This window comes from Lygodium microphyllum, chromosome 8, assembly GCF_053477565.2.
Source record: "Lygodium microphyllum isolate KBCC chromosome 8, Lygodium_microphyllum_v1.1.10, whole genome shotgun sequence".
Taxonomy (NCBI): Eukaryota; Viridiplantae; Streptophyta; class Polypodiopsida; order Schizaeales; family Lygodiaceae; genus Lygodium; species Lygodium microphyllum.
In genome coordinates, this window is record NC_141142.1 from 133,751,143 (window position 1) to 133,763,094 (window position 11,952).

The window sequence follows — 11,952 nt, forward strand, 5'->3', positions numbered from 1 at the left end:
AATAGATGATCCATCTGGTAGTGAGACATCATCCAACAACGAGTCTAAAGAGGGGTCCACTATAGAGGATATTTATCAGATATCATGTTTTGAGTGTCGCATCCATCGTACGTCATATAACATCTTTGGGTTGCAATCCATCTTTTTCGAGAGTAAACCATTGAAGAGTTGCCAATTGAGCTTGCAAAGTTTGATGTGCTGTTCGTTCCTCTTGAAGTTGTATCATAAATAGATCCAGTTTTTGCTCCACCATTGGTTCTGGTAAATCACCTTTGTCCATAAATTCTTTCATATTTTGATCGGTCATCCTGCAAAATTGCAAACAACCTCACACACTTGAAATCTTGTTAGCGGGATGAGCGTAGCTCAAAGTCAGGTTTACAAGGCTTGTTTCTTTTTTTTAATGGTTTTTTTGCGATCTTTCTCTTTTTTGCAGGTATGAAAATTGATAAAATCCTTCTTCAATGAATACTTTGCTTGTGTAGACTGTATATAGCAATTTGTTTGCTGGAAATTATCTCTATCACATCACGGGTGTGAACAAGGGTTTGTAGGGAGTTATAAAACTGGTTCGGGTTTGATTTGTAGAACAACTCCATGTGACACCCACTAGAGAGAAATTTTAAGATTGACTTTGAAGCTTTAAAAAGCTTAGAGTCTTAAGCTTTATTAAAAAGCTTAAGAATTTTAATGAAATGAATCAGGATGACAGGACGTCATTGACAGATTTAACATCGTCAAAAACATACTGCCACCGTAGACGCTGGATTTTAAGGGATTAAGATTTATTATAAAGCTTATCAAGATTTATTATCTTCAATTCACTAATAAAAGTTTTTGCTTTCTAAGAAAAAATGTTTGGATAAAGGAACTTCCCAAGTGGTCCTCTGCTTCCTGAGAGAGGTCCTTTGCGATCCATCAATACAACGGGGGGTTCTTCCTTGCCATGAATATGGTGGTATTGACCAATTGTCGCGAGATTGACTGCAGAGCCCATTCCTTCCAAGAGCTTCGCCTTTGCATGAGATGGTAGGCCAATGGAAGCCCTTGATCTCAACTTCGCTCTGATACCACTAGTGCGCAATCCGATATTATATGCGTACGTAGCAAGCGTCGGAAGGTCCCCAAGAACAAAGAACTCTACTTTAAGGTGAAAAATCAAGAGAATAGACTTGCACAATATGAGGCAGAAATATCAATTAGGTTTAATCTCCCCCCATGCCTTGTGTGAGCGCTCCACAAGGCATATATTTATAAATTTATTCATCTCAAAGCTCAAAATAGCATAATTTTACAAATAAGCATGCTTTAGCTTTTGTGTTTGCTTTTGTCCAAATAAAGAATAAAGTGGTTGGGCGGCCCAAGAGTCGGACTGTGCCCAAATACAATGTCCAATAATGAAATATTTAAATTGTGTGTCCATACGCATACAAAATAATAAATATTTATCAAGCATTTCAATAAATAATTGTGGCTAAATAAATATTTGCACCATGCCTTTAATAATAAGACATGTGCCCATTAGAAATGATAATTTCTTCTAGGTAATTTGAATACACACTATTGCCCAGTGCTTCCCAATGCCACTGTCGCTTGCTCTACACATCAACTAAAGCATTCACAATTGTTAGAAAATAATAAAATTGAACTGAGAAAAGTGAGTACCTAGCAGTCTTGAGCTACAAAATAAATAAATAGGTTGGAACTCCGTCCTAACCTTACTTTAATATGAGTGTACTCTAAACTCATAAACATCCATTAATTTAAATATGTATTTTGTGGAATCAGCCACTGTGGAGTCACCCACGTGCACATTAAATTAACATGATGCCCGAAAACGATAGGTGTCCCCATCAACTTCTCGCACAAGGAATCAACCTTGTGTACGAGCCCTGACAAATAAATATAGTAATTTTACGGAATCCACCATAAAACCTCACAGAATCCACCGTGTTCTCATAGAATTCACCGTGATCTCATGGAATCCAGTGTGGAATATTCCTCCTGGCATTAGGATGGTTGATGTCTTGTTGCTTTGGATACCAATAAAAACTAAACTCTTGCTACCTAGGATTCAATTTCTATTTTTCCTTTGATTTTTTAAAAGCATGTGACTTTTTTCCGTGGATTTTGAGTTGTTGTATAGGTTGAAAATAGGGATTTAGATACTAAAAATCAAGCTACATGAGAAAGAGGTTTGATTCCTTCAACTTTAAATTTTACACTTCATTGGTATCAAGAGGGATACATGGACCACATTTCACAATTTTTTGGGCACTACACATATGCCTCTTCTACCCCTTCTTCTCAATTTACATATGTGTTTGTATTATAGTTTTTAATGAGTTTTATTCTATTTATCCTAGGTTCTTAACGAGTAGGTATAAAATTTAAATACTTTCTACTTAAAATAGGTGTGATTAATTCTATCAAGAGTATATCTTCTACTCAATTAACCTAACTTAATAACCAAGTTAACGAATGAATTTTAATTACCTTAATCACTTTTCGCTATGTCTACATGACTTGTAGCTACCTAGAAATATAATTGATATTCCTGCTAACAATTTGTCATGGATTTTCTAAATGATATTTTTGAATTTAATATTGATTTATTTCATGCACTCTGCTTACATGTGGCTACCCTTGAGTTGTTTTCTTAATTTTACATTATTTCCTATCCTGGTTGAACTTTTTCAATTTTAGGTGTGAATCTATTCGATGCACTTTAATTACATGCAACTATTCTTATTTCCAAAATTTACCATCTAAACTAATATTTTCTAGTTCATTCCAATGTTCCTTTCTTATGAAAATTGAACTTTCTTATTGGCCAAACTATAAAATTTTTGTTTACAAATTAAAATATCTTTGATTATGTTTGTAGACCTTGTATTCAATGAATGTTAATCTACAAAAGGATCCTTGGATTGTGTTGCAAGAGATTGCGCATTTCCGTGCTCATGGCTCCATTTGGAGCCCCCATGCTTCATGCTCCAAAGCATCAACTGTTCGGGCCCATCGTGAATATGGGTCTCTTGCTCACTAGCCTTCCAAGTTTATTTGGTCTTGAAGAGTGTAATTAGAAACCTAAAATCGAGACAAAGATCTTGTAGAGATGAAAGGAGCCATTAGTGGATGTTATAAATGAGAGGGCATACAAAGTTTTCAAGTTGGAAGTAGTACTCCCTTCGCGGTGGTTGTCAATGTGATGATGGACTGTTCTAGCTAGCTTTACTCCTTACGTGGCCTCTATCCCTTCTCTTCTTGCTGCCTCTTTTACTCCCCTCTTGCTTCTTGTATCATGTTTCTCTTATCCTCTTTCTTGTTCTTATCTCCTGTATTTTCTTCTCCTCCCCTTTTTTTCTCATTTATCTATTTTCTCCTCCTCCTATTCTCCTTTCCTTCTTCTATATTTTTCTTCTCTCTCTCTCTTCGAACTCAACGTATAGATGAAAAGAGAAATACCCAAGATTGTGGTGTCCTTGCTCACTTCGAGGATGCCAATGGTACCATGGAAGGTTATTGTGGCTTGATCCAAGATATTCTGAAGCTTGACTTCAGACGATTCTTTATATATGTACTAGATGTGAAGTGGTTTAAAGAAGTGATAACAAATGGTGAGCATTGCACAATTAGGCATCATCCAAGTGGTTTTGTAATCATTGACTCTACAAAATTTCACCAAAACAAGAATGACACATTAGTACTATCACAACTTTGCGAGCAGGTATATATGCAAAGGCTAATTTTTTAATATATATACATGTGATACATATACACAATATAATAAGTATTTAAGTTTCTTGCTTTTGTTTTTCAAATACAAGTTGTGTATAATCCAATGGTAAACAATAACCGATGGTGGTATGTCATCCCTATATCTAATCGTTCAAAACCAATATATGGTAATATTACCGACATGGAGATAGCTGATGACAATCCAACAATTAATGATGATGTGCATGATCACATCATAATGGATTATATGCATGATATAGTACAAGATGACCCTCGCGAGGATGTTCAAGGAAACGCAGAAGAAGACAATAATGTGATTGTCGATGATATTGATGAAGTTATTGAGCAATATATCAACACATGTGATAGTGGGATAGACTTATTTGTTTCATTACCTCTTGGTAACATAGACCTAGAAGTAGATAGTTTAGCAAGGGCTGATCTCATTGAAGATGAGATAGATCATTCACTGTAACATACTTAATTTGCTTAATGATTCAATGTGTATTCTTAATTCTATGGTTTTTATCATGCGCACACGTGCATACTCAAGAATCAATAGTCAAGTTTAAAGCTAAATTGAATTTTCTATAATAAAAAAAGTATTTTTTATCATCTTCAAGTAGAGAAATTACGAGATACATATTGCAATGCTTGCTACTAATTATAAGGTTTCTGTCACTTGCCACTAATTACTTATATCAGGCTTGTCACAACTGGAGGAACTGCCATTCATTAGAGAGCAATGAAAAAGTAATTATTAACTCTATTTTTTTAATTCAATGATTCAATGTGTATTCTTAATTCTATGGTTTTTATCATGCGCACACGTGCATGCTCAAGAATCAATTTCAGGTGGTTAAATAATTATTAACTTTAGTTTTTTAATTATATTAATTCCAATTTTAGGTGGTTAAATAATTGCACGTCTGTTGGTGCGTCTATATTGGCGTCTATTTGCGCGGATATATAGACGCAAAATTCATGTCTATTTACATGCACTTTTACATGTACATATAGACGCAATGATAGACGCGCCGGGCTTTGCGTGTCTAACATGCGCGTCTATGCCTCGTTTCTGTTATAGTGCCTAAATGCGAAGAACACCAAATTACAAGTAGCTATATGTGATTTCTAAATTTTACTTTTCTCACATTTATTTATTTTTCATAGCTTACAATCAAAACTCATAAACATGGAGACAATGTTCAAGCAAAAAAGCTAACTTCATATTATCCAATTCAAACACAAACTAAAATAATGTCAAGCATAACTTTGAACTAAAACTAAATCAAAACAATTGTAAGCTTTCAAAAGCATTCAAATTCTAGAAAACTTGACAAGATAACCATTTAAATTCCAGTTTTCTTCTATATGAAACCCTAATCAATGATGCCTACTCTTAGATTATTCTCCCCAAACTCGAAAGTTTAGCATGATATCTTCTTGGGTAGAGCACAATTATGTAAGTTATCTAGCAAATATGCAATTACCATGCATGACATTAATCCAACATGCATATGATTGAGTATTGAGGGAATATCGCCTAAGAATTCATGTAGCATCTCTATATTTGTGTGCTTGAGATCTGGGTCCTCTCTAAGCTTATGGACAATTGACCCTTCTATCAATAGCATTTATAAACATGCTCTATAATAGTGAATACCATTTTTACATTTTTTTAACACAAAGAAAGATACCATATAAAGGGGTTACTTATAAATTGAATAGAAAATGGTTGTGTTTTATTTAGGAAAATTTCATAGATATAGGTATTCATAAATAGGTCTTGAACACACATGATATAGAGGATATGGATACAATGAATCCCTCGAGGTAAACATGTACGATTTTTGGCCTTCATGTAGTAATGTAGTTTTTTCTAAATTTATTTTGTGTAGGGTTCTTTGAAAGGTCTTTGTGCATCTTTGCAAATGATTTTTTACAAATAGAGCATGTTAGTGTGAACAATGGTCTTTTTTCTATCATCTATTTTTTTTTTTGCAAATGACCTTGTTAATTTTTTATTTCTTAGGTCTTGTTGTATTATTTCTAGGTCTTTTGCAGATGGAGAACATTCTAATTGCGTACATTGTGGCCAATGCCATATTACTTAAAGTCTAAGCAATATCTTGAAAGAAAAGATAGAGAAACACAATAAGGAGCGAAAGAATGTTCTTATAGCATGTATCATGCATGCATCATCACAAGGAGATCCGAATCCTTCTCACAGCTTACACTTCTCGAGGTGCAAGTCGCACGTGTACCATTTAGGTATACATGATAGGGATGCGGACGCCTCCTATCAAGATTTAATTAGAACTTCTACTTTACAATCAAATCCAAGATTTGGTAGCTTAGAATTCTTTTATTTTTGTATGCAAGCTAAACTTTGGCTTCTAAAGGTCTATGCAAACTCATTTTGAGTTGTAATGCAAACAACAATTATTTTCATTTTAAAAACTATTTTCCTTTAACATTTTGCTATATCAAGTTATATTTTTGGATGTAATTTCTCACATGATTCCCATTCTATTCGTATAAACAATGTCCAACAAAGCACACAAGGGCCAAAGAAAAAAGAAAAGTTGTTGGTTGCACAATTATGGCTCCAAGAAGAGTTCTACATTCAATAGCTCCCTATGTTTTTCCCCATGACAAAGCACATTTACCTACTTGACAATGCAAGTGAAAATTGCAACAGAAGCGTGTATATATTGATGTTTAAAGGTCGTGCAAATTACAAAAGGTTGTTTGTTCAAAAACGTGATTAAAGTGGCACCTGTTCTTTTCTATATATACACATAAAGGGACGAAGTTTCTTGACATGAGAATATGCACAATGTTAGATTGCCAATAGCTTTTTGCTTTAGTTCAATGTTTGTGAGGCCATCTATAAGCCTAATCCCTTGTAGTATGACCGTGAATTTTAACACCCCCGCTTAAGTGTGTTTGCCTTTCGCATCTTTGCTTCCATTCTATTATGGTGTCCTCCCTCATGGAGCAAGTGTAAAGAGTCATGACATGTTTGAACTCAAGGACAATTCCACGATCTAGTCAAAGTATCGATCAATGGTGGGTAAGGCGAATTCGGCGCTCACATATGCCAATTATAGTGCAAGGAATAGAATAGTGCAATAATTCTCGAAGGAAGGTTTGAATGTGATTGGCTTCGTGAATAATTAATTAAGAGACGCATCCATGCGCGATGCGAGCTCGAAAACGCCAGCAGCAACATTAAGGTATCTATGCAAATCCAACTTTTAGTTACTTATATTTATTTATTGATGGGATTCATGTGCGATGCATGGTGGATAAGCCGCACTCAAGAAGCTGCCAAGCACGTCATGGGGTGACATAGCTGCCAAGCACGTCGAGGGGGAAGCTGCGGGAAGGAAGGAAGTACTAACAAGAAGTACTACTCTTACTAACAGAACTAGTAAGAGTCGTAACAGCATGCAGCAGCAACCAGCTACGCCACCACGGACTTGATACCCGCCTGCTGGCGGCGCTGCGATTGAATGGGGGACGTGCTGTTGCTGCGTCGGAGAACGAAGGGGAGATGATCCTCGCTAGACAGCTTGAAGTAGATGGCCCCTTCCTCCGAGTAGGCGGCCAAGCCAGTGGACTTCAGGTAGACGAGGATGTCGTAGGCTTGGCAGACTGCACCCGCAATGCGAGGGCAGGGCAGAGCCACATCCCGGCGCTGAGAAAACTGGAATGTGGCCCCGAGCCCCGGATCTGTTTCCACGAGGAAGTACTCGCCTTCTCCTTCTTGTCTCCAGGCCAGAGCACTACCAGTGTCCGCATTCTCGATCAGCACATCGTCCTCCTGCGATACGAACTGCATGCCGGAGTTCACGGGTAATGTGGGTGAACCTATACTTTCCACCTTCGTCGGACAAGCGCACATAGTAGGTGGAGTTGCTCTCATCCCACTCGGGAGCCAAATAGCTGCCGGCTCCCTCGGAGCCCACGGACATGAACTCGTACAGCTCCTCGCCGTAATAATACAAAGCGGGCGAGAAGCACATGCTCCAGTAGGGGTAGACCAAGGGGAGTTCCGGGCATGGAAACTGTTGGAGTGCTGCTTCAGGCGATCCCGCGTTGGTGGTTGCTAGCATGCAAAGCTGCAGCATCGCCACCATGAGCATGATCATCGCCTTCGTCTTGCAGTTGCTGCTTGAATATCACAACCAAAGAAAAAGGGATCAGGGGAAGAAAGCCAGAAAAAGAAGAGACTAAGCGGATCAATGTTTAGCATATCTTATACGCCTCTCTCCCACACAAAAATGCACGCACTGTACGATACCTAGAAGAAGCCATGGCTCGTAAAATTACGAAGACGTGCCGGAGCTATGGATTGGTGGATTCAGCGAGTTGCGAGGCTGATGCGCTGTCGTTTTAAAGGTAGACACAGAGAGAGAGAGAGAGAGAGAGAGAGAGAGAGAGAGAGAGAGGGGGGGGGGGGATCATGTCGTCAAGAGATAGGCATCACATGCATGGACGGACTAGCAGCACGGCATGTACCGATGTGAGCCTTGCCGAGCATGTGGTTGAAATTGGTGACCTTTTCAATCACATGCTCAACACGGCTCACATCGATACATGCCGTGCTGCGGCCGTGCTGCTTGTGCTGATGCGAGCCTTGCTGAGCATGTGATTGAAATTGCTGTAGTATAACGTTCATGGCGCCTCTCTCTCTCTCTCTCTCTCTCTTTCTTTCTCTCTCTCTCTGTCTATTGTGAGGCCTTTAATCCTTGGCAGCTTGTACAACTTCGAGCTCTGTCTATTGTGAGGCCTTTAATCCTTGGCAGCTCGTACAACTTCGAGCTCAAACTACTGATCGTACAACTTAGACCTTCAATTTAGAGCTTGCAAGGCTCTTGGGGGAAATATTACAAAGTTTGGCATCATGGGGTCAAGATATAGGCATCACATACATGGATGGACCAGCAGCACGGCATGTACCGATGTGAGCCTTGCCGAGCATGTGGTTGAATGTGTTTGTGTTAGTAAGAGATAGATCTTGCCAACTCCAAAGGAACAAGTTACAACCCACCTGCTTTAACCCCTTTTGTCATTGATGGCGTTTAGAAGCGTGTAATTGAGCCAACACGACCCTATAAGCAAGGCCCTCTTGCATGAAGAGATGTATTAGTAAGAGATAGATCTTGCCAACTCCAAAGGAACGAGTTACAACCCACCCGCTTTAACCCCTTTTGTCATTGATGGTGTTTAGAAGCGCATAATTGAGACAAAATGACCCTATAAGCAAGGCCCTCTTGCATGAAGACATGTGAAATGCAAAACATGTCATGCAAAGTTCCATACCTTCATACTTTTCAAGTCACTTTTGGCTTTCTCTCTCATGGAGGACCACCCATGCACTTTACTGATGTTGCAAAGAGTGGCTTTTGCAAAGACCTAGCCAATGGACCACCCATCCACTCTAGTGCAATTGCAAAAAATGACATAAAGTTTTTTATTCCCCCCAAAAATAAGTTCATAATGCAAAGCAATGCCGTGACTTCTTTTCTTTGTTTTTTGGGATATTGTGAAAGATGAATGCTTAGATTGTTCCGTTGAACATGCATAAGATTCCACTAGTACATTGACATTACTTACCATACAAAAAAAAATGGTTACACTCTTTTGCATGAATAGAGCACATGTATTACAGTTGCAAGTACCACTAACAAGGTGTTTGAGGACCCTTTGACTTGATCATAGTGGCTAGTCAAGGCAATTAGAGAATGTATGGAGACTTGGTTATAATCTCGATTATGAGGTAGTTCGATATCTTATAAGAGCTATAAAGTTGAGAGTCCATCCCACAAGGTAAGGGTATTTGGTTTCCATATCCACTCTCATAAGTCCACTAGTATGGTGCATAAAGCTGGCCTTGCAAGGGTATTTCCATTAGCATAAAATATACTTTATATGCTTGCACTCATCTATCCTAAAAGGAACTCTCTTCCTACTATTTGGAGTGATGTGAGGGGAGGGTAGGGCTAAGGAGGCCTTAATATGCTCCCAATGCAAACTAGAAGGACTGGGTCATTGAATATATATATGTTCACACATGCAAAAGAGAGTATGTTGATTTCTCAAAGCCAATCCAAATTTGCATCAATTTATCATAACACTGCAAACAATGATTTACACATTCTCTTTTCTATTTTTGGAGATGTTACTCTTGTTGATATTAGCTAATTTCTCTATCGAAATTATTCAAGAGGGAGATGATGTTGTAAGGTAGGTTTAAAACGATGGTTGTTATCTGACTTGTCTCTTGCTATGAGATGCATCTCCTCTAAATAACACAATATTAGTGAGTTTGGGAATCTCCCAATTCCTATTTTTTGAATACTAAAAAGGTGGCACCCGGATAACATGTCCATAAGTTTCTCAAAACCATATGATGTGACCTATCATTGAAAAGCACTTGAACAATGGAATCGATTGAGCTATAGAGTGCTCGATTTGGAGTTATAGTATTCAAGTTATGACAAATCCAAAGCTTTGGCCACGTGTCCCAAACTTATGAGAAATTCCAATATTCCCCAATACTGTATTAAATTATCTTGAAACATCAGAACCTCTACACTATCTTATAATTGACAAGTTTGTTCCAAAACCTCTTTTCCTTTTTCTCAAACATAGATTTTAATTTTCTCTCTTTGCAAGGCCACGAGACATGCACACACGTTGCCTTTCATGCATGAAGGGTGCATTCAATGGTCAATGCTAACCAAGTCGGCTGCATTAAGGATTTCTTGGATGTTACTCTCCCTCTCTCTTTGTACATCAGTTATGCACATGTCAGGTTCTCCTTGTTCCCCCCTCCCACCCCTTCTATCATAGCCATACCTTTTTCCTCTCAACATCTTACATTGACACATGGTCGTTTGCTAGGAGAAACCCCTCAACAAAAACCTATGGTCATAGAACTAAGGAGTGTTGGTGGGTCTAGTGACCTAGTGCTAGAGTTTGTTTGATTTGGGTTCCACTTTACAAGCCTAGCAATGTGATTAAAGACTCAAGGAGAAGTCAACATGCTTATCTTTAAAAAAACCCTCAGGTATAAACTTTAGATGATAGATGAGTTTTGATTGCAATATCTTTGAGCATAATTCTTAGTAAGGACTCCAAAAAGAATACAAAGGTCCGTGAGCCATCTTGTGGTGAAAAGGAATAAAGCTGCCTTAAGGATTAACACAAACCTCTCTCGAACAATATATCCTCTATCAATCTTTCTTCTCTTTTCTGTCCTTACCCAATGGCATGGTAAAGTTCTATTAGGTATGCCATCTCTATTTCTAGGTTCTCCTTCAAGGTGTCTATTTCTTCAACATTGACAATGAGAAGTCATAAACATGCATTAGTTTTCAAATTTATCATTTCGATGACCATACACTATAAAGAAACACAAAAGATAAACATATATGCATGGAAAAAGGACACCACAGTTTTATCGTAATGCCACAAGTACTAGTTTAAGGTACGTTTAGCATCATAAGAAGTTCTAACAAATCACCAACCAACACCTCATACATCCACATAATTATTATTGTACATCTTCACCAACAAAGTTCTAAGAAAAGAGGAGTTTATTTGTATCTCACCAATCAGATTCATCATCTTTGCCATTATTATGCATCATAGTAGCTATTCTTTTTACGTTATGAGGTCCTCTCATCTAGCCACCAACACTTAGAACATGCCGCATTTCCAAATCCTTCCCTTTTCCTTCAAAGCTGACCCCCTTTGAACATCAATTGTTAACTGCAAGAAGTACATAGCATGCAATGTGCAAGCAAGCATGAGAAAGAGCTAAATTTTTGAAAATAGTCCTTGGATTATAATCTAAAATATAGTATGCATGAAGCACATGCATATTTGATTTGCCCAAAGTTACAACAACTATATTGATTAATCATGTAAATCCACAAGCCATGCATGATTATGTGCAATTTATAATGATAGCATAGAATCATGTGGAAAAACCATAAAGGATCTAGTTTGTTCTCACCATAGGAAAAGCATGCAATGAGAGATGTCCAATTGAGGCCTTAAAGTGGATTGGATGGCCAAGAGGGATGGGAAAACCCTTACCCTAGAAATCATGTATAAAAAGGATAAGAATGAATAAAACAAGTTATTCATGTGTGTGCAAACTTTGTGCACTTGCCTTCCTACTTCTATTGT

General features: G+C 37.9%; 1 pseudogene; it reads right to left on the minus strand.

Moving 5' to 3' along the window:
- Positions 1 to 6,986: 6,986 nt before the first annotated feature.
- LOC148032884 (uncharacterized) lies at positions 6,987 to 8,431 on the minus strand (annotated as a pseudogene).
- Positions 8,432 to 11,952: the final 3,521 nt, after the last annotated feature.